The 26274-nt window shown below is 43.4% G+C and overlaps 1 long non-coding RNA gene across 1 annotated transcript in view; it reads left to right on the top strand.

The window, feature by feature from the left end:
- LOC142500977 (uncharacterized) overlaps window positions 1-26274 on the top strand; it is a 51870-nt gene that overhangs the window by 8534 nt on the left and 17062 nt on the right. The window contains exon 2 of the long non-coding RNA XR_012803384.1: window positions 19739-19863. This is a non-coding gene — a long non-coding RNA (uncharacterized LOC142500977). The remainder of the gene's footprint in view (window positions 1-19738; window positions 19864-26274) is intronic.

Raw genomic sequence — 26274 nt, 5'->3', positions numbered from 1 at the left:
CAAGGGAAAAAAACCTATAAGCACAAAATATACTGAGTGCTGATTTGCATGTCATTTCCCAGAATCCCTTGCTGCAGTGGAAGTGCTGTATGCTGGGTGATAATGGGGAAAGACAAAGTTGCAGACCTGTCTAAGACATGCAAATGGGCATACAGTAATATTTACAGTTGCTTTATGCTTTACTGTGGAGGGTTTTTGTCACTTTTTTTACCCACCATAACCTTAATAATTGTGGTGAATACCTAGTCTAGTCTCAAACCAGCTAAGCCATTACAACCAACCTCACACTGATGATACCCATCAAGGTTGAAACATGTCTGTGAGTGGGTTTAATGGCTTTGCATTTCATCCCAGCCTTTGTCTAACAGCTGTGTTTAAAACAGCATGCATTGGCTTGAGGATTTGCTTGTGTAATACGAGCTTGAGACAAAAGGTGGCACTGAGTGCTCATTTGCATGTCATTTCCCAGAATTCGTTGCTGCAGTGGAAGCGCTGTATGCTGGGCGATAATGGGGAAAGACAGGGTTGCAGACCTGTCTAAGACATGCAAATGATCATACAGTAATATTTACAGTTGCTATATATATATATATATATATATTTTTTTTTTTTAAACCATTGTATGTCCGTGTCTAGGGGCAATCTGATTGGTCCGTCGGTCTGTCACTCAGCCTCCGGCCAATCAGATTGCTCCCTTGGCCCGCCCACCCCCGCACACCTCTCATTGGTCACACTCACCAGCCACTAACACCGCTACCCACGGGCATCGCCGCACGCTCCTCGGTGCCACCGCCTTACCTCTCCCCACTCCCCCTCACAGCAAACCCCAACCTCCCCGGCGCGTCCAGCAACACTACCCATGAGCAGCGGCGGCCGCTCCTCGGCGCCACCGCCTCACCTGCAGGAGGGTCCCCCCACATGCCTTCTGCAGCTCTCCGGGCTCAGCTCTCCGTGCAGCTCCCCCCCTCTCTCCCTCCACATGCCCTCTGTGCTCTCCGTGCAGCTCCCCCCCTCTCTCCCTCCACATGCCCTCTGTGCATCTCCCCCCCCTCTCTCCCTCCACCCCTCTCTCCCTCCACCCCTCTCTCCCTCCACATGCCCTCTGTGCGCTCCGTGCAGCTCCCCCCCTCTCCCTCCACATGCCCTCTGTGCTCTCAGTGCAGCTCCCCCCCTCTCTCCCTCCACATGCCCTCTGTGCAGCTCCCCCCCCCCCCCACTCCCTCTCTCCCTCCACCCCCCTCTCTCACTCCACATGCCCTCTGTGCTCTCCGTCCGGCTCCCGTCCCTCCCTAGCAGATGACTTGAGCTGGGGTGCGAATCCCCAGGGCTGCAGGAGGAAGCTGCTGCCGGCTGTATGCTGTAAGGTAAGCACACACATTCCCTCCTCTCCGGCCTGAACCCTCCGTCTGTCCCTCCTTCAAAACACACACACACACACACACACACACACACACACACACACACACACACACACACACACACACACATACACATCACATGTAGACACACACACAGACATGTAGACACACACACACACACACGTAGACACACAGACACACATGTAGACACATACACACACATGTAGACACACACAAACATGTAGACACACACACACATGTAGACACACACACACACACACACACACACACACACACACACACATGTAGACACACACACACACACATGTAGACACACACACATATGTAGACACACACACACATATGTAGACACACACACACACACATATGTAGACACACACACATATGTAGACACACACACACATGTAGACACACACACACATGTAGACACACACACACACACACACATATGTAGACACACATATGTAGACACACACACATATGTAGACACACACACACACGTACGTGTACACACACACACACGCACTTGTACACACACACACGTACGTGTACACACACACACACGTACGTGTACACACACACACACGTACGTACACACGTGTACACACACACGTGTACGTACACACACATACACACACGTACACACACACGTGCACACACATGTGTGCACACAAACACACGTGTGCACACACACAAGTGTACACACACACGTGTACTCACACACGTATATACACACATGTGTGCGCACACACGTGTGTACACACACACGTGTACACACACAAGTGTACACACACACGTGTACACACACACACACACGTGTATACACACACACACGTATACACGCACATGTATACACACGCACATGTATATAAACGCACACACGTGTATGCACACACACACACAAACATTATATATATACACACACACACATTATAACAGAAATCTGTGAACAGGCCATTCGCACTAAGGGCTGGTATAGTGAACGCAATGCCCTCTCCGGCTTAAAACAGCACTTAACGCTGCATTAGTAACTTTTGAAGGTACCCGTCAGCATTTAATGAGCCGTTAATTTAGGTTAACACCTCTATGACCAGGTAGACAAACCTGCTAGTGCTCTCTTTCTGGAAGTGGACATGAGGGGCTACATAACTGTGAGTATTATTATTAGGGACATTTTTTAATAAACTTATATTGTTGGAAATTTATATAAAACTTCTTTCATCATCAACTCTTTTGAAGTTTAGCCGGAAACTTTGGTGTTTACAATCCAATTGCCTTGATGCTTAGACCCATCTTCACTAAATGGTGCTAAGTTTTATCCCGTCTTTACTAAAGCTTAGCACCCTTTAGTGAATATGGGCCGTAGACTTCCATGTGATACGTTAGACCATTTTTAGGGATCAGTCGATAAGCTGTTATTTCACGAATTATCCAAATAATGAGAATTGTATGGATTTTTGTTTTCTGTATCGTTTGATCTTGGATATAGATTTTTTTTTTCTTTGTTGTAAAATCTCATTCTTTCTCTGTAACTAAAACAGTAACACACATAACAGACAGTGCCCTTTATGTAATCTATTAAGAAGCACTACAAACAAATGTGACCATTTTTACTGGGGATAGGATAAGAGAGCAGAGTAGTTACAGACGGAGTGTGGTGGTTATTGTGCTATAGAAGAAGGTGTTATTACCAGAGTGGGAGATGCAGTAGGAATTGGAGGTACTTAAATTGTTAAGTGGTGTTCTCTTTGCTGTTTCATTGATAGTAGGACTTTATTGTTGACATAGTATTGCCACTGGCCTGCTTTCTTCTTTTGTCTCCACAGCAACTGTTTTTGAAATTTGTCAAAGTAGATTTCGTTTTTTGTAAGCACAGTATGCAATTAGGGTTAATAATACAGCTCTGCCCTCGTTTGGTCTAGACAAAGAACCTCTCCCAAAGCACCAGGATAAATACTTTGTAAGAGAACATTAACCCTACATCATTCTGCACATGCTATTCCCACTCTGGTTTAATGTTCTGTTAACACTTGCCTGTTATCTTCCTTGTGTGGCTTACAGTAGGATGTAGGAGCTGGGTGGTCCTGTTTTTGTGTTATTGGTTAGTCAGGTAATTGTGTTGGAAACCTTTTTGTCTTCTTCAGGCTGGGTCAGTTAAGCAATACAGCTTGATGCCGTGTGTGCCTATATGTTTTTTTTTTAGACATCTTCTTCAAACTGACCCATTCTGCATTCAAAAATGAACCCATCACTTGCTGGGTCATCATCCCATTACTCAGTCTCTATCCTATAGTGGTCTTACAGTCCCAGAGCAGCCCACTGGATATTAAAAAGAATAGGTGTTGTGTCTGTGGAAATATTTGCAGGATGTGTTAAAATAGACTGGTGAGTAGGACATAAAAAAGAAGATGGTTCGAGAGTTCCTACTTAAATCCATGCTATTTGGGATTTTGGTGAAAAGGTCACAGGATTTGCTGCCAATGAAAATCCTCTTATCCTGTCTGTTACTTGAGTATAACATTAAGTAATAATCCCCGAAGAACAGGGCATTACTGGCCAATAAGAAGAGTTGAAGGCCCGAGGCGAAGTCGAGGGACTTTAACCCAGCCAGGGCATTATTCGCCAATAATGCCCTGTTCTGAGGGGAGTATTACTATTATAGGCAAAATGTAGGCTTATTTTTATTTATTTTTTTACATTTTTCATAAAAAGATAGACACTTTTGTAGTCATTGATTTTTATCAGCATGATTTTCTACATTATTTTGCTTTTACTGCAAGTTTATTAAAAGGAAATTGTACATACATACAGCCTCCCACTATATACACACACTGCAGCCCCCCTCTATACACAGAAACACACTCTGCAACCCCCCTCTATATAGACAAACACACTCTGTAGTCCCCGCTACACACTTTGCAGCCCACCTCCTTTACACCCAAAAACACACTGCAGCCCTCTTCCACCCTCTACACTCACAAAATGCACACAACACACAAAGCATCCCCCCGTCTAAACCCACAAAACACACACTGCAGCCCCCTGTAAACACACAAGACTGCAGGCTCACACCAAAATACACTGCAGCCCTCCTCCACCCACTGACACACACACACACACACACACACACACACACACACACACACACACACTGCTGCCCCCCTCTACACCCACAAAACACACTGGACAAACCCACAGGGCAGCCAACAGGGGGAGGGGGGTCTGCCGGGGTTGGTGTCCCAGGCCCGCTGGCTGGGGAAGGGGGGGTCCCTGCCAGCGCTGCACATTTCCCCCGACCTCTGGACAGGCCCAGGACTCTCAGGTGCCTATAAACTTCTTCCTTTCTCTCTGTGGATAAGTCCGTGTTCCTTTAAATCTCACGGGTACACGCGCACGGGCGCACGCCATCTGTCGGGCAGACAGGAGGAGCAGAGAGAGGGGGGCTAGCTACACGCGGTGTCGGCGTGAGCGCCCCAGTGAGACTGCTTTCCCCACCGGCACATTCCCGTGTGTGGCAGAAGGGAGATTCGGAAGAGCGTACCAGCGTTACAGAATATTAACTCTGTTAGAACATCCTTACGATGCCAATAGGACACTAACTTTGTTTCATCACCGCGTGATATCACCTTGCTTCTCGTAAGTAGGGTTTTGATTTTACCACCTCCGGATGATCAGCTGTCCTCCATTGTTACTATTGCGGTTCTTTTAATGACATAGTTCATTATATTTTAATAAATATATTTTTAGTCTGTTACTATGCGTTTTATTTATATGTTTTGTTTGTAGTGTAGACTGACATCACCCAGCAGGTATACGCTATGATTTGTTTTTTTGTTTGTGTTTTTTCTCGTTACATGGCCTGAAAGCATCTGTGCAGATTCATTGAGGATCACAGGACTTACCATATTGGACATTTATTTGGCGCTAGGTTATTTTTGTTTAATGTTCTGTTTCTGTCTGTACTAGACAGTAGGTAACAAGCAGCCTAACCTTTATGCAAAGGGTTTTATGTTATCACTATTTGTTTAATCACTAACTAGTTTTAGATACTTTATCGCTCTAGTCACAATTCTTTTTTCTGTTTCTTCTCTACATCCACTGACACACACACCCAACGGGGGTTGGTCTGCCAGGGTTGGTGTCCCAGGCCCGCTGGCTTGGGGAAATCTGCAGCGCCGGCCAGGCCCAACCAGCCAGTGGACCCCCCCCGCAGACACCAGGCCTGGCCTGACCCAAGGTAAATCTGTATTTTATATGTATTGGGGGTATTTTGATAATTACATAGTTACATAGTAGATGAGGTTGAAAAAAGACATAGATCCATCAAGTTCAACCTATGCTAAATTTAGACAACAGATACTTTATCCTATATCTATACTTACTGTACTTATTGATCCAGAGTAAGGCAAACAAAAAACCCCATTAAGGGGAAAAAATAATTCCTTCTTGACTCCAAGAATTGGCAATCGGATTAATCCCTGGATCAACATCCTTCCCATGTATACTTATTTGATATATCCCTGTATACCTTTCCCATCTAAAAAGATGTCCAACCTTTTTTTGAACAAATCTATTGTATCTGCCATCACAGTCTCTATGGGTAATGAATTCCACATTTTAACTGCCCTTACTGTAAAGAACCCTTTCCTTTGTTGCTGGTGAAATTTCCTTTCCTCCAACCTTAAGGGATGGCCCCGAGTCCTTAGTACTGCCCGTGGGATGAATAGTTCTTTTGAAAGCTCCTTGTATTGTCCCCGAATATATTTGTATATAGTTATCATATCCCCTCTTAGACGCCTATTTTCTAATGTAAATAAATCTAATTTAGCTAGCCTCTCCTCATAAATTAGATTGTCCATCCCCTTTATTAATTTGGTGGCTCTTCTTTGCACTCTCTCTAGTTCCATGAACTCTCTGAGCTCCATTGTGGAAGTTTGACGGATTCTGTAAGTGCTGCTTTATGCACTTAGGATTTTTTTAGGATTGGTGCCCAAAAGTGTACTCCATATTCAAGGTGTGGTCTTACTAATGCTTTGTAAAGGGGCATAATTATGTTTACTTCCCTTCCATCCATTGCCCGTTTGATGCAAGATAAGATCTTGTTTGCCTTTGCAGCTACTGCATGACATTGGGCACTATTGCTAAGCCTGCAGTCTACAAGCACTCCTAAATCCTTCTCCATCAAGGATTCCCCCAATATATCTCCATTTAATTTGTAAGTCGCCTTTTTATTCTTGCATCCCAAATGCATAACCTTACATTTATCTGTATTAAACCTCATTTGCCATTTACCTGCCCAGGTTTCCAGTCTCTCCAAGTCCTTCTGAAGAGAAATTACATCCTGCTCTGATTCTATTACCTTACACAATTTAGTATCATCAGCAAAGATGGAGACTTTGCTCTTGATCCCAACCTCAAGGTCATTAATAAACAAGTTAAAAAGCAGGGGTCCCAGTACCGATCCCTGAGGTACTCCACTCACGACTTTAGCCCAACCTGAAAAAGTTCCATTTATGACAACCCTCTGTTGTCTGTCCTTTAACCAGTTTTCAATCCAGGTGCATACAGTATATTATTACCGAGTCCAATTTTCTTTATTTTGTACACCAACCTCTTGTGTGAAACCGTATCAAAAGCCTTTGCAAAATCTAAGTAGACCCCATCAACTGCATAACCCTGATCTAAATTCCTACTTACCTCCTCAAAGAAACAAATAAGGTTAGTTTGGCAAGATCTATCCTTCATAAATCCATGCTGACTATTACTAATAATTTTGTTTTCCATTAAGTATTCCTGAATGTTATCCCGTATTAAACCTTCAAGTAGTTTCCCTACTATTGAAGTCAGGCTTACAGGTCTGTAATTCCCCGGTTGTGATCTAGCTCCCTTTTTAAATATAGGCACCACATCTGCTTTACGCCAATCTTGTGGTACTGAGCCTGTGGAAATGGAGTCCTTGAATATTAAATATAATGGTTTGGCTATTACTGAGCTTAACTCCTTGAGAACTCTTGGATGTATGCCATCGGGGCAAGGTGCCTTATTTACGTTGGGTTGGGGTATTTTTTATATGTATTGGGGAGGGTTGTTTTTTTTTATATGGTGTGTGTGTATGGGGGGTTATATGTATTGTTTTTTATATGTATTGGGTAGGTGGTTTTTTGTATGCATTTGGGTGGGTGGGGGAGGTTGTATATATTTGGGGGTGGGGATATTTTTTGTATGTATTTGGGTGTTGGAAGTTTTTTGCATTGGGGGGTGGGAAGTTTTTTGGTATATATCTTGTGGGGGGAATTGTGTGAGGGGGAGGGAATGAGTGAGCATGGGTAATTGGCTTGACGGAGGGAGAGGAGAGAGGGGGGGAGTGAGGAAAAGAGGGACTAAGAGTGAGACGCAGGGGAGGGAAATACATGCGAGGCGGGAGAGTGAGGGGTTGTGAGACGGAAGAGAGAGGAACACGTGGGAAGGGGGGGAAGAGAGCAGGCTCGTGAGGTGTGAAATGGGGGGGCGGCTCGCAATACCGCCGACAGGGGGGGGGGGGGCCTGCTTAAAATATTTGTCCTGGGCCTCACGATTTCTGTTGGCGGCCCTGCACACACACACCAACAACAGACTGCTGCCCTCTCTACATCCACAAAACACACACCAGCTGCCCCCCTCTCTACACCCACTGCAGCCCCCCTGTATACCCACACACTGCAGACACACACACCAACAAAACACTCTGCACCCCTCCTCCACCCACAAAACACACACTGAAGCCCCCCCTCTACACCCACAAAACACACACACACAGCATACACACACCAACAAAACAGACTGCTGCCCCCTCTACACCCACAAAGCACACACCCGCACCAATAAAACACTCTGCTGCCCCTTTACACCTATAAACACACAAAACACCCACAAATGACACACAAACCTTTCCCCTCACTCTCCTGTGCAGAGCTCTCTGGAGGCAGGGTGGAGGAGGAGTCAGTGCCTGGCCGCAGGAAGGGTGAGGGAGGAGTCAGTGCCTTGCTGCTGCCTCCTGTCCAATCACCTCTCCTGTTTGAGAGCTGATCTCACTCTTTGTGAATGAGAACTGAAAGCTGATTGGCTGAAAAACGTGGCAGTGTGCCAAAAATTCCAGGCCATTACGGATTGAATAAGGCCCGGAATTTTAACCAATCAGAGAGCAGGGATTTCAATGCCCGGAATATTACAACTTTAGCCTATAATTAAGTAATAATTCCTGAAGAACGGGGCATTACTGGCCAATAATGCTCTGTTCTGAGGGGATTATTACTATTATAGGTTAAATGTAGGCTTTTTCATAAAATAATAGACACTTTGGTATAGATATATAAATCGGAACTACGCTGATGCACCTGTGTAGGAAAAAGTAAAGTAGCAAATGAGAGGGGAGAGAGGTGAGTGGAGGGGGGGGGGAAGAAGAGAGATGTGGAGGGGGGAGAAGAGAGAGGTGGAGGAGGGAGGGAGAGGTCGAGCGAGGGAGACAGAGGTGGAGGGAAGAGGGAAGTGGAGGAGAGAGGTGGAGGAGAGGAGGGACAGAGATGGAGGAGGGGGGAAGAGAGAGGTGAGGGGGGAGAGAGAGGTGATGGAGGAGAGAGAGAGAAGGTGAGGGGCAAGAGAGGAAGAAAGGGGCAAGAGAGAGGAGGTGAGGGGTAATAGAGAGGAGGTGAGGGGGGAAGAGAGGAGGTGAGGGGAGAGAGAGAGGTGAGGGGTGAGGGGGGAGAGAGGTGAGGGAGAAGAGAGGTGGAGGGGGGAGATAGAGGTCGAGCGAGGGAGACAGAGGTGGATGGGGGAGGGAAGGGGAGGAGAGAGGTGGAGGAGAGGGGAAGAGAGGTGGAAGGGGGAGATAGAGGTCGAGCGAGGGAGACAGAGGTGGAGGAGAGGAGGGAAAGAGGTGGAGGGGGGGGAAGAGAGAGGTGTGGGGGGAGAGGTGAGGGGGGAAAGAGAGGTGATGGAGGAGAGAGAGGAGGTGAGGGGCAAGAGAGGAAGTGAGGGGCACGAGAGAGGAGGTGAGGGGGAAGAGAGAGGTGGAGGGGGGAGATAGAGGTCGAGCGAGGGAGACAGAGGTGGAGGAGAGGAGGGAAAGAGGTGGAGGAGGGGGGAAAGAGATGAGGGGGGAAAGAGAGGTGATGGAGGAAAGAGAGAGGAGGTGAGGAGCAAGAAAGAGGAGGTGAGGGGGCAGAGAGAGGAGGTGAGGGGAGGAAGAGAGGAGGTGAGGGGGAGAGAGAGGAGGTGTGGAGGGAGAGAGAGGAGGTGAGGGAGGAGAGAGGGGTGATGGGGGGAGAGAGAGGTGAAGGGGAGAGGTGAGCAGTTTAAAAATTTGGCAGATTTTTTATTTCAAATTGTCGGCGTACTCCCCCAGCATCCCTGAAAGGTGAATTGGCAAGTTGTCAAAAATTCCGGGCATTACTGAATGAATAATGCCCGGAATTCTAACATTCAAACCTCACCAATATGTGACTTTACACATTTCTTATTAGACCTTGAATATTTTGGCCACTTTACTTGGCAAATTGTTTTGGCCAAACTTGCTGTTTTTCACACACAAAATTGCCAAATTCGCTGGATTTGTATATGTGTCTGAAATTTTTTGCACATCCCTTCTGAGCAGAATGAAAACCGAAGCCAATATTTTCTAACTGAAAAATATATGACAATAAATCATTTTGAAAAATTGTGGTGAGATTTTGTATCACTGTCATAAATCTCAGATTAGGAATGGGGAGGTGAGTTCCCTCGCCACAGCTGGCACGTGTGCTATATCCCATCTCACTCAGTACCATCCCGCCGGCTCACCAACAGAAGGACCCCAAACAGACATGCCAATCAGTGCTCATATCAATATCACTAAAATACACAAGGGACACGTCGCTTCACCAGACAGACAACCATGAAACATAAACTACCTGGTGCAAGGGGAAAAAAGCACAATATAAACACACAAATAATCAGCAAGGATTATATAAAGCCCCCTATATACTTGCACTCTGGATAGGTGACATTACAGGGAAAATGTCAACACATAGGAGGCCACCAAGTAACCTATTCCCTATATAGGGTAAACCGCAAAGGTCACACTCAAATGAAAATAAAAAAGCTTAAATAACCAATATAAAAAACAACGAGACACCATAAAAATGCATAAAAATGCATGGCCCAAAATCCCCAGATGTGTGGAGGCACGGAAACGGGTTGAGGACTACTGTAGCAATGTCTAAAGCCACGTTTGTCAATATATAGAAACTGCGTGGTGCTGTATATTTCACCACAAGCAGGTATGGTTGTGTGCAGAAATAAATAAATAATATAAAATAATATATACGGTACACAGCAAATGCAACGTAGCCTCAATGAAGTAACATACGACCTGACATAGGATTCACGGTCTAGCGTGCCGACAGCTGAGGCACTGTGGAGTATCCGAAGCTAATCCTGCCTCCTGCCACAAGCCGCGCATGTGTTGACATGATGACGGCCGAAGGGAGGGAAATTTGGGGGTTGGAGAATGTTAAGATGATATCATCTGCGAACAGTGATATCTTATATTGATTCTGTCCAATTGCGACTCCTTGAATGTCTACATTGTTCCGAATGGTGGCCGCCAGGTGTTCAATAGTGAGTGCAAAGAGGAGAGGGGACAACGGGCATCCCTGTCTCGTGCCGTTTTTAATGTTAAATCTCTGGAGGCTGCCGCCTGGTAGTTTTACCATTGCTGACGGGTCTTGGTAGAGTCTGCGGACCCTTTCTAGGTATGCGTCTTTGAAGCCAAATTTATGCATGTTTGGTCTAGGAAGAGCCAGTCTATTCTATCGAACGCCTTCTCTGCGTCATCGCTTAGAATTATTGCTTTGGTGCCTGTGAGGTGGACATGGTCTATAATATTGATTATCTGACGAATATTGTCTGAGGCTTGCCTGCCCGCGACAAATCCTACTTGATCAATATTTATAATTCTCGGTAAGATAGGGTTTAGCCTATTTTCTAGTATTTTGCTATATAGTTTGAGGTCATTGTTGAGAAGGGAGATCGGACGGTAGCTTCCACATTGCATCGGGTCTCTGCCTTCCTTATGAATAATCGCTAGGTTGGCGAGAGACATTGAGGTTGGGATTGGGTTCCGTTCCATAAAATGGTTGAACATTTTTAATAGATGCGTGGATAGTATTGGTAAGAATCTCTTGTAGTAGACATTGGTGAAGCCGTCAGGACCAGGGGACTTAGAGAGTTTGAGCACCTTGACCGCCTCTTCCAGTTCCTCTTTTGTGATTTCAGCGTTGAGGACTATGTTTTCCTCCTCTGTTAAAGTTGGGAGGTGGCAACTGTCTAGGTATTTCTTTATGGATTCTGATGCTATTGATTCGGGTCGGCCATTTTTTGATCTTAGGTTGTGTAGTTCAGTATAATATTTTGTGAATTCTGCCGCTATTTTGGCATCGCTATATTGTATCTCACCAGATCTATTTTTGATCGCCATTATTTGGGATCTCTTCTGTACTCCTCTCAGTCTACTAGCCAAAAGTCTATCCGCCTTGTTGCCCTTATCATAGTATTGTTGGTTTGTCCACTTAAGGGCCTTTTCTACATCCTCGAGCTGGGCTTGTTTAAGTTTTGATCTGGCTATAGTTAAGGTTTTGTACGCTCTTTTTGAGGGGTTACTTTTATGAGCTTGTTCCAGCGCGATAATGTTATCTGTAAGCTCTTTGATCAATTGAGAGGGGATATCTCAGCTGTTGTGATGGGGGGATATGGTGGGGGCTTGCCCTTATTGTTCTTTGGCCTGCAGGGGTGTCTATGTTCACTCCTCGGAGCGGGCAGGGCTGCGTACATGGGGGTTTACGTGACTGCAATCCCCCCTGTTGGGTTTCGTGTTATGGGTAATGTCGTATATAGCATTTATGGCATAGTGGATATCACTTTTAGGACTCTTGTAGTGAAAGCACAACATCAACAGCAACTCGTGTAGACATTTCAAGCATAGCACGCCTTAGCCATCATTATACATTGTGTAGACCCCGAGGTATCACTCATCTCAATCCCGTCGATCATTCCTTGATAAGACTGCTTTTAGTAACCAGGGGGGGGATGAGGGGGGAGTCGGGGAGGTGGAAGGGGAGGGGGGGTCAGGGGGGGGAGGCGGGAGGAGGGGGGGGAAGGGGAGGGGGGAGAGGGGATATCTCAGCTGTTGTGATGGGGGATATGGTGGGGGCTTGCCCTTATTGTTATTTGGCCTATAGTGGTGTCTATGTCCACTCCTCGGAGCGGGCAGGGCTGCGTACATGGGGGTTTACGTGACTGCAATCCCCCCTGTTGGGTTTTGTGTTACGGGTAATGTCATATATAGCAATCATGGCATAGTGGATATCACTCTTAGGACTCTTGTAGTAAAAGCACAACATCAACAGCAACTCGTGTAAACATTTCAAGCATAGCACACCTTAGCCATCATTATACATTGTTTAGGCCCCGCGGTGTCACTCATCTCAATCCCGTCGCTTATTCCTTGATATGGCTGCTTTTAGTAACCATGGATGGGGGATGGGGGGGAGGTGGAAGGGGAGGAGGGGGAGCCGGAGGGGGAAGGGGAGGGGGGGAACGGGGGGAGGGGGGGAGCGGGAGGCTTTTGGGGGCAGGGGGATCAATATTGGTCACATTGATTACATTTACTGTAATAACCATGATAGCTGGTATCATCCTCGGCTTTAGGCCAAATGTAGGAGTAATGTTTGTCTGTGGGTATCGCAAGGGTATACCGTCATACACAGTCTGTGGACCTATCGGTTGCCTTGTCTCCTTGGGACTCAGAGGCTGCTCACGGGGTGCCTTTCGCCTTTAATGTTAGAGGTCCAGCTTAGTGGGTTAAAGTACTCACGGTTAAGGTGGGGTTTTTACCCTGGGTCTCTGCACAGGGCCGCATCCCTCGGTGGTCATTTGCGGACCCGCCAGCCTATATTCCCGGCCGTTCCGCCGGTGCTGACCAGAGAGTGCCGCGCCAGCGGGTGGGAGAGGGAAAGAAAAAAGGGGGCAACAGCTCTTTCACAGCCGTTCTCTCCCTCCGCACGCCGAGGGCACTGATCCTTCGTTCTCTTGCCTCTCCGCACAGGCAGATCACAGACAACTGCTCCGGGTCCTTGGCTGAAGCTCGGGCGGGTCGGTGACTTTATCCCCTTTCTGCATCTTGGCGGATGTTCCTGGTTTGCCGTCCTCTGTGGATCTGGAAGCGGTGGGAGTCAGGTCTTCTGTCGACGGTTATGATGCTTGCTTCTGGGGTTCGTCTGTTGTGGATCCTCTGTGGTCTTGGCTTGCTCCTGCTGGGTTTCTCTTGACTCTCAGGACTTCCTCCGTCAACGTGACTGAGTATAACTGTGGAACAACTGTGAACTGGGATCAAAGTAATACAGGTTAGTCAGAGTTCTTTATCTTCTTGGTTGTTGTTTTTGGCCAGCCAGTCTCTGCGAGGCTCTAATCGGCGGTTTCTCAGTTTCTTGGCCTTGGGGCCCGGAGATGTCAGAGTCCCACGTCGGAAGAGGGGTGAGACCCACCGCTTTGGCCAGTCGGGTCATCTCTGCGGGGTGTCTTATAGTGTGGAACTTTCCGTTCCTGTTCACTATTAATTAGTTTGAATGGAAATCCCCATTTATATTTGATCCCATTTTCTCTCATCATCTTAGTTAGGGGTTTTAACTCACGTCTTTTGTCGACTGTCAGCTTTGCAAGATCGTTATAGACTTGTAGGTGGTCGTCCCGGAACGTGATAGGCTCCTTCATTCTGCAGGCCATCATTACTTTTTCCTTGACCGCGTATCTATGGAGGCGAGCTATGACGTCCCTTGTTCTGTTCGGGTCGTCCGACCGCGGTCCAAGGGCGTGATGGGCTCTGTCCATTTCCAGGTCTTTAGCCTCCAGGTCCGCACATACTGAGGAGAAGAAGTCGATGAGGTAAGGTTTGAGCTGGTCAGGGAGGATCGATTCAAGTATTCCTCTTAGCCTGATATTCTGCCGCCTATCGCGGTTTTCGTGGTCCTCCAGTGTATCTTTCAGACTGCTGACCTCTAGCCCCAATCTGAATATTTCATCCTCCGTGGCCGTTTGTGCCTTCAGTGTCTCCTCCATTTTAGTTTCCAGAGCGGAGGTGCGTTCTGTCAGGCCTGTGATGTCCTGTCGGAGCTCCGTTACAGCCTCTCGCAGATCGCTCTGGATCGAGACATGTAGTTTATCCAGCATGGCTGTCAACAGATCCTGCATATATTCCCTTGTAAGGGTTGTTTCAGGGCTCTGTGTTTCGTCTCTTCGTTCTCGCTCTAGGGCCTGCTGCTTTGTGCCGCGTGCGCCCCCGAGGAGCCGGCGCCATCTTGGATTTTAGAGGCCGCTTCAGTGGCCTTTTGCGGGGGGTGAAGAACTTCGTTACCCCATGAGCAGGCTGCGTTTTTTGCTTGCTCGCCATCTCTGCTTGTTTGGACATCCAAAGTCAGCACCTCGGGGTCCGAAAATTGGGGGGAAAAGTGCTTTTAAATAAGATTATTCACGAGGGTCTGTGGAGCTCTCCTCTCACACGACCGTCCTCGTTGACGTCCTGGACACGCCCCCCGATATTCTCATTTTTAATAAAGTCACTCTTGGTTTGATACCTTGTTAGCCATGCACCCTGGCAATCCATAAACCCTCTCCAGAGAATGCTTTGAAGCTAGCTCTAAAAAGACCATGTTTATAGAACGTTTTCACAGGGGCTATATTTTATTCCCACCTCTGCCCTTATCTTGAGACTATCAGTGACATGCAACCATCTGACATATTTAGTGGGCCAGACATGATAGGCACCCCCTATTAAGCGGTCTTTGAAGACAAACACAAATCCAGAACAAGTCCTGAACTGTTACAAATCCAACAAGTGGTATATAAAAAATAAAACTCCAATCACATTAACCCCTGAAGCACATGATGGATTAATATACATAATATCTCATGATATTATCATGACAGTTATCATCGCTACGACATTGATGATATTGTGGGTTTTTTTTAGAAAGCAAGTGTACGCCAATTGACATCATTCCATGTATATCTCAAGAAGCACTTCAGTGGGTTAACTTTCACCCTGAGCTTTGACCTGTGTTCCATTGGATTGTTGGATCTGTTGATACTGTATATAAGGTTGAGATAAAACGGCATATTACACTGTCCACTACAACAAATACATTGTTGCATTTTGATTAATTTAATCCACACCATTTTATATACAACATAATTTATGGCCAGATTTCTAGATTAGATTTGTGATAGTTTCAATGAATTGCAGGGACAAGTACATCAGATGAGCCCAAAGTTTTTTTTTTAAAGAGTTTATCCTAGAAATGCTGTTGAATTTGCTGTTCAAAAACGTTTTTTGCTTAAGAAACCAAAGTTTGGTTTAACTTTAATTTAACCAAATGATTTAAGGTTACATTGTATTACCACTTTTTTCAATAATAGTTGTTTTATAAATAAGCTAATTAAAAAACATAGGCACTTGGTACTACAAGAACAACAAATAGACAGACCAATATCCCAAACTTGTATATACTAAGCGTAGTAGAAGCATTACAGATATGGTTATCAGAAGTACATATACACCGGAGACATTAACCAGTTGGTTGCCTCCCCTACCCCCCCCTCACACACACACACTAGGTAACTATAAGTGTAGTATTATTAATAATAATTTTACTTCATATAGCGCCTTTCTCCCTATGGGACTTCAAGTGCTTCACAATTACAGTATAGTGCATGGTACGCAGCACATAAGAATTTTACAGACACAATGTGTACATGTATACAATGTTAGTACACTTACAATACTAAGGGGCCTATGCAGAGAGCAGCGCTATTTCAAAACTCGCCATTTTTTGGAGAAAATCGCGCAGAAAACAGCAGAAAATGGCGAGTTACGAAAAACGCACCATTTTTTTTTTCTATTTCTAAACTCGCCTCGCGGCTGGCGAGAACCTCCATCTCGCCAGTTTTAAAAATATCCTTATGCAGAGAGCCGCGAACGGCATCTAGCGGCTGTTCGCGCCAATAAAATGGCGCGATTGTCTCCTTTTTGCCTCGCCAGAAAAAGTTGGCAAGAAGCTGCCGCTCGCGGCCATAGCAAAGGGAAAAAAAAGGCGCGAATTTTTTTTAACACATTTCTGCAGCGCGCATCTCGCCAATTTAAACTCGCCACACGCATTCATGTTAAACATAGCAGAATTCGCACATTTCTGCATATGGAGAATAAAACTCTCCAAAAAAGCTACTTTTTATTAAACTCGCCATTTTTAAAATTCGCTGCTCTCTGCATAGGCCCCTATATCTTTTGAACATCCATACACAGGAATGAAATTAAAATTGGATCTTTAATCAATTGTTCATCAAATGGGGTGTTTTATAGGCTTCGGTATCCATGTTCTAAATTCTATGTGGGGTGCACCATTAGGACATTCCGTAAACAAAATAGTCAACTTAAAAGTGAAATGAAATATGGGGATGAAAAACATGCAACTGCAAAACATTTTAATGAGGCTGGACATTGTTCATTATTTAATTCATTGGGATGCAACAGGTATCAAAACCCCTTAGAGGGGGAAATTGGCAAAAGATGGTGTTGATTTATTGTTATTAAATGGTCTACTAAAGGAGGTAACAGGTGTGTGAGTGTATTCCATGATGAAGACACCCCGGTGCTGAAACCGGTTGGGATGGGATAGTTTGCTCTCCACCAATTTACTGCTGTATTTTCATTATGAAGAATAAAGGATTCCTTTTTCTAATCAACTCTTGTTTCATCTGGGAATTGTTCTGCTACACGGGCATATGTTATCCTATTTGAAATATATTGACGATTGCTGATTGTTGCCCCCTGCTTTGATCCTGGAATGATTTAGGATCTGTTCTTTTATTTATAGTATCACCAGAAAAAGTACAGTACATTATAAAGATACTTAAGGTCACTTAAGCATACATCAACCAAGGGGTTAATGGAATATTTTAAAATACTCAATTTGCTGTATTGCTGGGGAGATTATGTAAGTAACCTGGTCTAAGTTTATGGGGTAATAAAACAATTAAATAGCAACCATGTTTACAGTTAGATGACAAGCAGAGAGTATACAGATGGACCAGAGATTGACCATGCATGAAAATGTTTCTTCCAAGCCTAGCATTAGTGTCACATATGGCACACCTATGAGCACGTGACCTGCATATGGGACACGAATTAATACACAGCTCTCTAGCTGTTCCACTTTTCACCTTCCACAAAGGTCCCTCAAATGAACGTATCTCCCCTCCCGCCATCCCAATATAACATCTGTCATGGACAGCACACTTTTGAGCACGTTACTTAGATATTCAACCAGGGTTAATACACACGGCTACTCTAGCCAACTCACCTTTTGCCTCTGCAAGGTACTTTCAATAAGTTTACCCCTTAATCGATTGCAATCATATCTATCCGCTGCCACTAGCCAGAAATATGCAAATAAAATCCATAATTATCTGCCAGGGTCTAAGATCCCTGCTTATTAAAGAATAACTTTGCACTTAATACACAAAAATCTGTTGTAGGAAAATGTGTCAGAAAATGGGAGTTACTCTCTACAAAGCGTGCAACCAGCTAAATCAGAGCCCTAAAGCATTACTTATTAAATATTGTTTTAATGTATAAAAATATAGTGCTTCAGATTACAGAATACGATTATTACAAGAACATACAGTCACAATAAATACAGAATAGTTTCTTAAAATAAAAGGATAGAACAAACAGAAATGCCTATACAGTACGTTACCTACTGTATGTCAGGTCCTTTCCCAGAGAGGTCACTGGAATAGAAGAGAATTAACGTGTTCTGATCCCAAAACACACCTCTATTGAGTTCTGATTTTCTACTCAAACATACCAACATTTCTGCCCAGATCTTCTTGCAGTGAAACAGACACATAAGACCCAGTCCTGGTGTAAATCAGCTACCTAGGTGACATTTATGACTTAATGATTTTTTTTTTCTTCTGACATTTAAAAGTCTGACTGAATATAGAAACACTCATAACTTAATTTCCTGCACACTTAGACAAATGACATCTTCACAGTTGTGTCTGTGCTCTCCACGTGCACGCCTGCATCTATTTGCCAGCCTAACATCTATTTTCACAGAATAAATAGTTATCTGTCTTTGGCACCCCTTAATCATGAAAAATGTGGTATGATTTGATTTGCCTTATTGTAACGATGCCAAATATGTACCTGTTATTCAGAATAGATATCATCAGATGATATCCTCATTTTTAATCAAGTGCTCCAACTAAGTGGTGACCTTTTTGTCACCTCGCTCTGTGATGCGCAAGGGATAATTCAAGACTGTTACAGTTTTCTTTGAGGCTGACATCCCAGGATCTGGCTATCGCCCATAGCCTTCTTAACTGTACATATGTCCCTTTTAGTGGGCCATCAGTGATAGCCCCCCCAATTAAGCCCTCTTTGTAGTTCAGCACAGACACAGGAATGGTCTTGACCTGTCATAAACACAATATCTTGTAACCACATTAACCCATGAAGTACCAGATGGATTAACATACTTAATATTCCCCGCCATTTTCATTACAATTAGTAACTGCATATAAATGTGATACACACCGGACCCTCAGTCGGGTGTGCATCATCACATTTAGATATATTTATGATAGCAACGGCAGCACCTGTCTATGAAAGCAATCCGCAACCTCGAAAATGGAGCCCCTTATTGTGAGTAAGCTGGGCACCCCATATACCTCCCCTGATTTTTTACTTTGCATTAGTATACACCTTCAGTTTCACAAAGTTCCATGAGAAGAGAGAAAATAATAGCAAAGGCCCTTCCTAATATTATAATACCCAAATGCCACAGTAATAGCAGTTTTTATTCTGGACTTTCCCATGAAACGTGCTATGGTAACAAATCAATGCTGAGTGGTAATAAACACATTCAATCCTCCCATACTTCCTTTACTTGGAGACTAAAGAAACAGAAAAACATAATTGTCTTCACAAATAGTTAAATCCCTGCAAACACTGAGTCATCCTACTGTGAAAAGGATAATCTGTTGTTTAATTTTGAGGAGACCGTTTTCACACAAACTAATCTGCATAGTTTGTGCTATTTTGAAAGGGCAGCGCCATATAGCATGTCCAAAATATTTTTAACCAACATAACAGTGTAATTGGCTTCATTGGAGAGATTCACTCACCCTCAAATGTTTATTTATGTCTTGTGAAAACTGGATATGTTTTGTCTTACTCTGAGTCCACTGAATAAAAGAATACTGCACCAACTACTTATGTACAATTATAGCAAGCGTTACTGTGCTGAAGGATTATTGCTGTGGGGTGTACGATCCGGTAACATGGACCCCCAAGTGGGACCATGCCAGCACTATCTCCGGAGCTGCGACTTAAAGCTTTGTCAGCTGTACCTCCGTAAGTATAGCTACATCTGTATGTATGTATATTTTTATTTATATATCACCCAAAGTGTATTCAGCACTTGACGGATGAGAAGATGGTGAGTATCACCAACTGTCTCCTCAATCCCACACTGCCCCTCCCCCCATGTGTCACCGCCTATCCCCCCTCCAACATGTGTTTCCCCTTCTCCCACTTGTGTTCTGTATCAGTGTACTGTGCAGTAAGGTTATACTCTGTGTCAGTGTACCGTGCAGTAAGGTTATACTCTGTGTCAGTGTACCGTGCAGTAAGGTTATACTCTGTGTCAGTGTACAGTGCAGTAAGGTTATACTCTGTGTCAGTGTACAGTGCAGTAAGGTTATACTCTGTGTCAGTGTACCGTGCAGTAAGGTTATACTCTGTGTCAGTGTACCGTGCAGTAAGGTTATACTCTGTGTCAGTGTACAGTGCAGTAAGGTTATACTCTGTGTCAGTGTACAGTGCAGTAAGGTTATACTCTGTGTCAGTGTACCGTGCAGTAAGGTTATACTCTGTGTCAGTGTACCGTGCAGTAAGGTTATACTCTGTGTCAGTGTACCGTGCAGTAAGGTTATACTCTGTGTCAGTGTACCGTGCAGTAAGGTTATACTCTGTGTCAGTGTACCGTGCAGTAAGGTTATACTCTGTGTCAGTGTACAGTGCAGTAAGGTTATACTCTGTGTCAGTGTACAGTGCAGTAAGGTTATACTCTGTGTCAGTGTACCGTGCAGTAAGGTTATACTCTGTGTCAGTGTACCGTGCAGTAAGGTTATACTCTGTGTCAGTGTACAGTGCAGTAAGGTTATACTCTGTGTCAGTGTACAGTGCAGTAAGGTTATACTCTGTGTCAGTGTACCGTGCAGTAAGGTTATACTCTGTGTCAGTGTACCGTGCAGTAAGGTTATACTCTGTGTCAGTGTACCGTGCAGTAAGGTTATACTCTGTGTCAGTGTACCGTGCAGTAAGGTTATACTCTGTGTCAGTGTACCGTGCAGTAAGGTTATACTCTGTGTCAGTGTACAGTGCAGTAAGGTTATACTCTGTGTCAGTGTACAGTGCAGTAAGGTTATACTCTGTGTCAGTGTATAGTGTGGTCAGGTTATACACTGACACGGATTAAAACATGACAGTGACACAGGCTATAACCAGACTGTATTGGTGCAATGCCAGGTTACCTCTACAGCGCATGTATCATCCAGCACAATTAGTGCCCCACCACCAACCCAAAATGCCCTAGCTCAGGCCTGGCTACGCCCCTGTCAAAAGGAGATGAAGTCATGTTACTTATGTTTATCTGTTTAACTCAGGGGTGCGCAAAGTTTCCTTCATGCGCATCCCTGTCTGGTCTCCCCCCCGGCTCGTGTCCCCCCTTCCTGTATGGCTCCGGCGTCTAATGACGCTGTGGGGTCATGTGACGTCATGTTGCCATGGCAATGCGACGTCGCGTGACCCTGTGGCGTCTATTGATGCCGGGTCGCCATGACGGCACGTTGCTGCATGGTTAGGTAAGGGAGTTTTACAGAGGCCTTTTAGTTTAATTGCCTTCGGGGTAGCGCGGGGCCTGTGTAACGGGCATGCCCCCCCAGAAAATCGCACCCCTGCTTTAAATAATGATGGCATCACAGTTACTATATAAAGCACGAAACTGTAACAACAATTCACCTCTGGTTTTGAGGACCGACAAATTGCCTTATTACTTAAAGACATTCCAGAAAGGTTGTAAAATCCCTGCAACGCTTAACATGAAAATGTTACAAGTCCTTAAAAAAAATATTCATAATATTTTATACTTTAATATTCTTATACTTTTCTAATGTTTTTTTTTTAGAATGAAAGAAACTGCCAATCACCCTTATCTTACCTTTTAAACTTGATACTGCCCTTAGTTTATTATCCTCTGGGGGACTGCAACAAAAACGGGAGTTTTTCATGTTTCAAATTCATTTCTAGTATCATATCCTATTATTTTTAATTGACAATTATTCGTTTGCAAACTCATAATATTCAAATTTAAAGGGTGTAGGTATTTCCCCGAGCTGCAATATTATCTAAATAGACAGTAAAAATGATTATATTTGTTTTTCTAGCTAATGTTTCAAAACATAAAACGCTGTGATCTAATAGATTTTTAGGATGAAAAGAAATACATTTTTTAATGCATCAGTTCAGCCTGCGTTCTTGTTAAATTGGATCATTGCCTTTGTGAAAATGCAAAAAAAAAAAACACAGAGAAATATCCTTTTCCTGCTGTCATTTCATTAATTGCCATCATTGCAAACATATTTGTAATGGTAGTAATTATATAATTTATTCATGTCTCCTTCAAAATAAAGTTGGGCCAGATGTAGCATACTAGATGTCGCTGATAAATAGTGATCATTATCATTGCTAAACTGTTGAGCTTTTAGGTTTTAAAGCAAGTGTTAGAATCACGATCCATGAACACAGAATTACCGTCCATGGAAGAACGTTACAGTCTTAGACTGGTGCAGAGATTTTGCTAATGTAAAAACATTTTCCAAAGCTGTCTAGATGAGTTCCGGTATTCCTATCTCGTAATTATAGTACTTACAAAGTATCTCCCAACATAGGAACGGCTAAACATAGCAGCATCAATGCTGTCATTTGCCTCTTTTTTTCCCCCAATGGCTCTACTGTTCCTGGAGGTCATTTTTAATGAGTACTTATATGCACCTGAAAATTCAGGTGCATAAATTAGCTGCCAATTAGAGCAGTGAAAAAGAACAATTTAATTACTACTTGCTAAATTTAAGTCGAGTAATTAGCATGCTGTATGCATGCGTGTTTATCGCACAGTATTTAAGCTTCAAAGAAAGGAGAGACTTTCATTATATCTTATTCTTGAAAATAGATATTGGATGTAGCAGAAATCCTTTTTTCATTTGAAATGTCACTTGGCAGTGTTGAGGAAGCACTATTACTTTTTCATAGAACTAGTGGATAATTACTTCTTGTAACTTTATTCTCAGAGTAATGTGATTATCTAAGTTGAGTAGCTGCTGACCTAGATTTCATTTAATTACATTGAGAATTTGTAAAAAGATTACTTTAAGACAGCAATATATATTTGGGTGATTTATGCCTGTTTCTTAGATACATTGTAAAACAGCATTATGTATGCTGAAATTTAAATATAAACGCCAACCAATCAGCTTTCCTTCAAAATTGTGATTGTTAACTATTGACCCAATAAATATTATTTTCACTCAAAATATTTAATATCTAGATAAATAAAATATGCTTTGTGACTTCTGTTTTCTTATCTCCTGTTATGTAGAAAGAACAAAGATTGGTTTGGAATGCATGGCCAGCCTTCTTAGCACTAAAGGGTTAAAGTGGAAACTGTATTGGCTACTCATCCATAACCTGACAATGAAGCTAATTGATGGTTAAAGCTAGAGTTCATTTGTAGACCATTCCCACTTTAAAACTGAAGATAGTGCACTATAAATCAACATTGATTATGTCCACAAACTTCCAGCTGTCCAAAGCTGTTGGATGTTTAGTGAAGGTAGACTCAAAGATATTATTGGTGATCCATTCTATCACAGCTGATAACCCCAGAGCCCACCCTACTGCCTTGTAATTCTCTACCAACTGCAAAAGACAACCCCGTTCTGTGGTGTAGGACTCTCCTGTTAGTCATTACTGAATTATCCTTCTGTGTACTGAGAACGTCCCAAGAATGTTGTTGATTTGTTCAGTACCTTCAATACAAAAGGTAGAAACTGACAAACAAACAAATAGATCCTATTTTGCTCTAAGTAGATGTGTAATATGGGAGGCACGTGCTTATTGGGGTCCAAGTGATATTTGTATTTGCTATTTTGCACTAACAAAGAAGTTGTACGTTAATTCACTGTTTGCATTTCAAAACCTGTAGAGGGGATAGTTATTATAATATTACTTATCTCTGCAGTTATGTGCGGTCAACAAAGCAATCGTGCCCAAATGCAGAATAAGCCAAATGGATTTGTATTTATTCCCAGTATCTCTGTCTTCCAAAGTACTACTAGACTGTAAAGTGCTAATGGCAGAGATATTGGCATGGTATTTTAACTGATGAAGATTCCTCAGAACATAAACGTTGTCATATCTTTACAATACGTCTTGAACTAATAACTTTATTTTTTCATTTATCCATTGGTGTTCTGTTTATTCTACTCTGCTTTAGCAGGATAGTTATATGACAACCTCTACAGTATATCTAGCATAATAGTTTAATTACCATTCAGTGTTTGTCAATAAATGATGAGTTGACTATATCTTTCATGTGTCTATAACTTCTCTGGAATCTAAATTACACACACACACCACACACAATTTTATTGTTATTTTATTTTGGAGAGAGACCATTTATACACAGCACCATTTTTCTTTATTTAGGAGGGACAAACATTTTGACACTACTAAACATTGTTACTTGAAGATTAATAGACTTCTTGAGGAATAGAACAATAGAGAAACCTGGCCAGAGTATCTAAAGCACAAGACTGGAATGACAACTATCCTCTCTGTGCTGTAAAGATAAATTAAATAACCTTCTGGGTGTTTGGGTGAAATTGTGCCAAGAACTGATGCATGTCCTCTTGGACTCAAAATGGCAACTACTGCATAAAATCATTAAAACAAAGGAATTGAATGAAAAGGAATCAAAATATATTGAAAAACTATACTAACATTTAAAAAATAGCACATTCTTTTAATACAGCAAGTAAAATTAAAGGCAAGAAAGAAGATGCAATTGATGTATTTAATATTTACAATAATGTCACACTACACAATGCATGTAATGAACACACTGTACTACCCACCAATACACAACCCACCCCTGTGCCCCCAACAACACCTATAGGCCCCTAATACACATAAAAGCATTTTTTATTTTTTATGCACAGGAATAATACCAGAGGCTGGTGGGGGTCGTCGGGTGGTCCCCAAGGGTGTCTTGGGGCCCGCTGGTGGTCACCGTTGGTGGTCTCTGCAGGTGTCTGGGGGTGGTCCCGCTGGCCTGCGGTATCAATCCTGTGCCTAAAAAAAAATATGCAATATATTCAAATAAATACAACCCCCCTCTCCCCACCCCCAATACATACTGTACAGTAATGGGCAAAATTACAATTATCCAGATATGGATAATAGTGCATTGCCCATTTAAAATAAAACATTAACCAGCAGACATAAAATAAATAAAACTTGCTAGCCTGACATGATGAAGGCTGTCCTCATCCTCATCACCGTCCTTGTCCTCCGCTGTCAGCAATATTACATTAAAAAATACAATCTAATGCCCCTAACCCCTTAATCACGTTAGCGGTTAGTAACCGCTACAGTAATTAAGGGGTTAACCCACCCTCACCCACTACCCACCCAGGAGGCCTAACCACCTTCCCCAGGCAACAACCCCCACCCTCCACCCATTCATTGGTACAGTCGGTACATCATGGTCATATAATATGGGCATGATTTGCCACTATAGCAATAAATGGTGAAGCTAAAAAAAACAGGCTCAAAATAAAACACATTACATAGAAAAATAAATACATTACAAATGCCAATAAACCAATTAATTGGCACAGTGGTACATGATGGCCATATAATATGGGCATGCTTTACCACTATCACAGCCAATGATCAACCTAATAAAAAAACAACCACCAACAATATCCAATTGAATCAAAACAATCACCAAATAAACAACAATAAACAAGTAAACACAACAAAATTACCAGCAATCAATAAAGCAAATACCAAATAAGCACCAGAATTAAAAATCCAAACACCAAAAAAAACCATCTATATATAATAAAACTGAAAAGTATTTGATTGTTAGTATCAGTGTTAGTAGTTAGGGGAATCTCATTGGTCCCTCGGTCCACCCGCCCCCCCGTGACTCTCATTAGCCAAGAGGTACTCTCCACTGTGACACACACACACGCACACACACATTGGTCCCTCTGTCCGCCTGTCCATGGTCCGCCTCCCCCACGACTCTCATTGGCCAAGAGCTACACTGACATCACTGATACCTACTCCACTGTCACACACTCACACTGCCACACCATACCCCTTGAGACAGTCATCTCAGACTATCACCCCTGCGAAGTCACACACTGACCTTGGTAAGTGTAATCCACCTCAGACTATCACCCCGTCTAATTTTTCTCCTTCATAATTTTTCTCCTTCCCGCCTGCTCCACACTCCCTCTGGCTTTGACCTTGGTAACTTTAACCCACCTCACACTATCACCCCTGTCTAATTTAACCCACCTCAGACTATCACCCCTGTCTAATTTTTCTCCTTACTGCTACCTTCACATTCCCTCTGCCTTTCACCTTTGTAACTTTAACCCACTACAACACTTTAAAGGAAATGAGACCGCT

This window comes from Ascaphus truei, chromosome 8, assembly GCF_040206685.1.
Source record: "Ascaphus truei isolate aAscTru1 chromosome 8, aAscTru1.hap1, whole genome shotgun sequence".
Classification (NCBI taxonomy): domain Eukaryota; kingdom Metazoa; phylum Chordata; class Amphibia; order Anura; family Ascaphidae; genus Ascaphus; species Ascaphus truei.
This window is presented reverse-complemented; position numbering and strand designations above follow the sequence as displayed.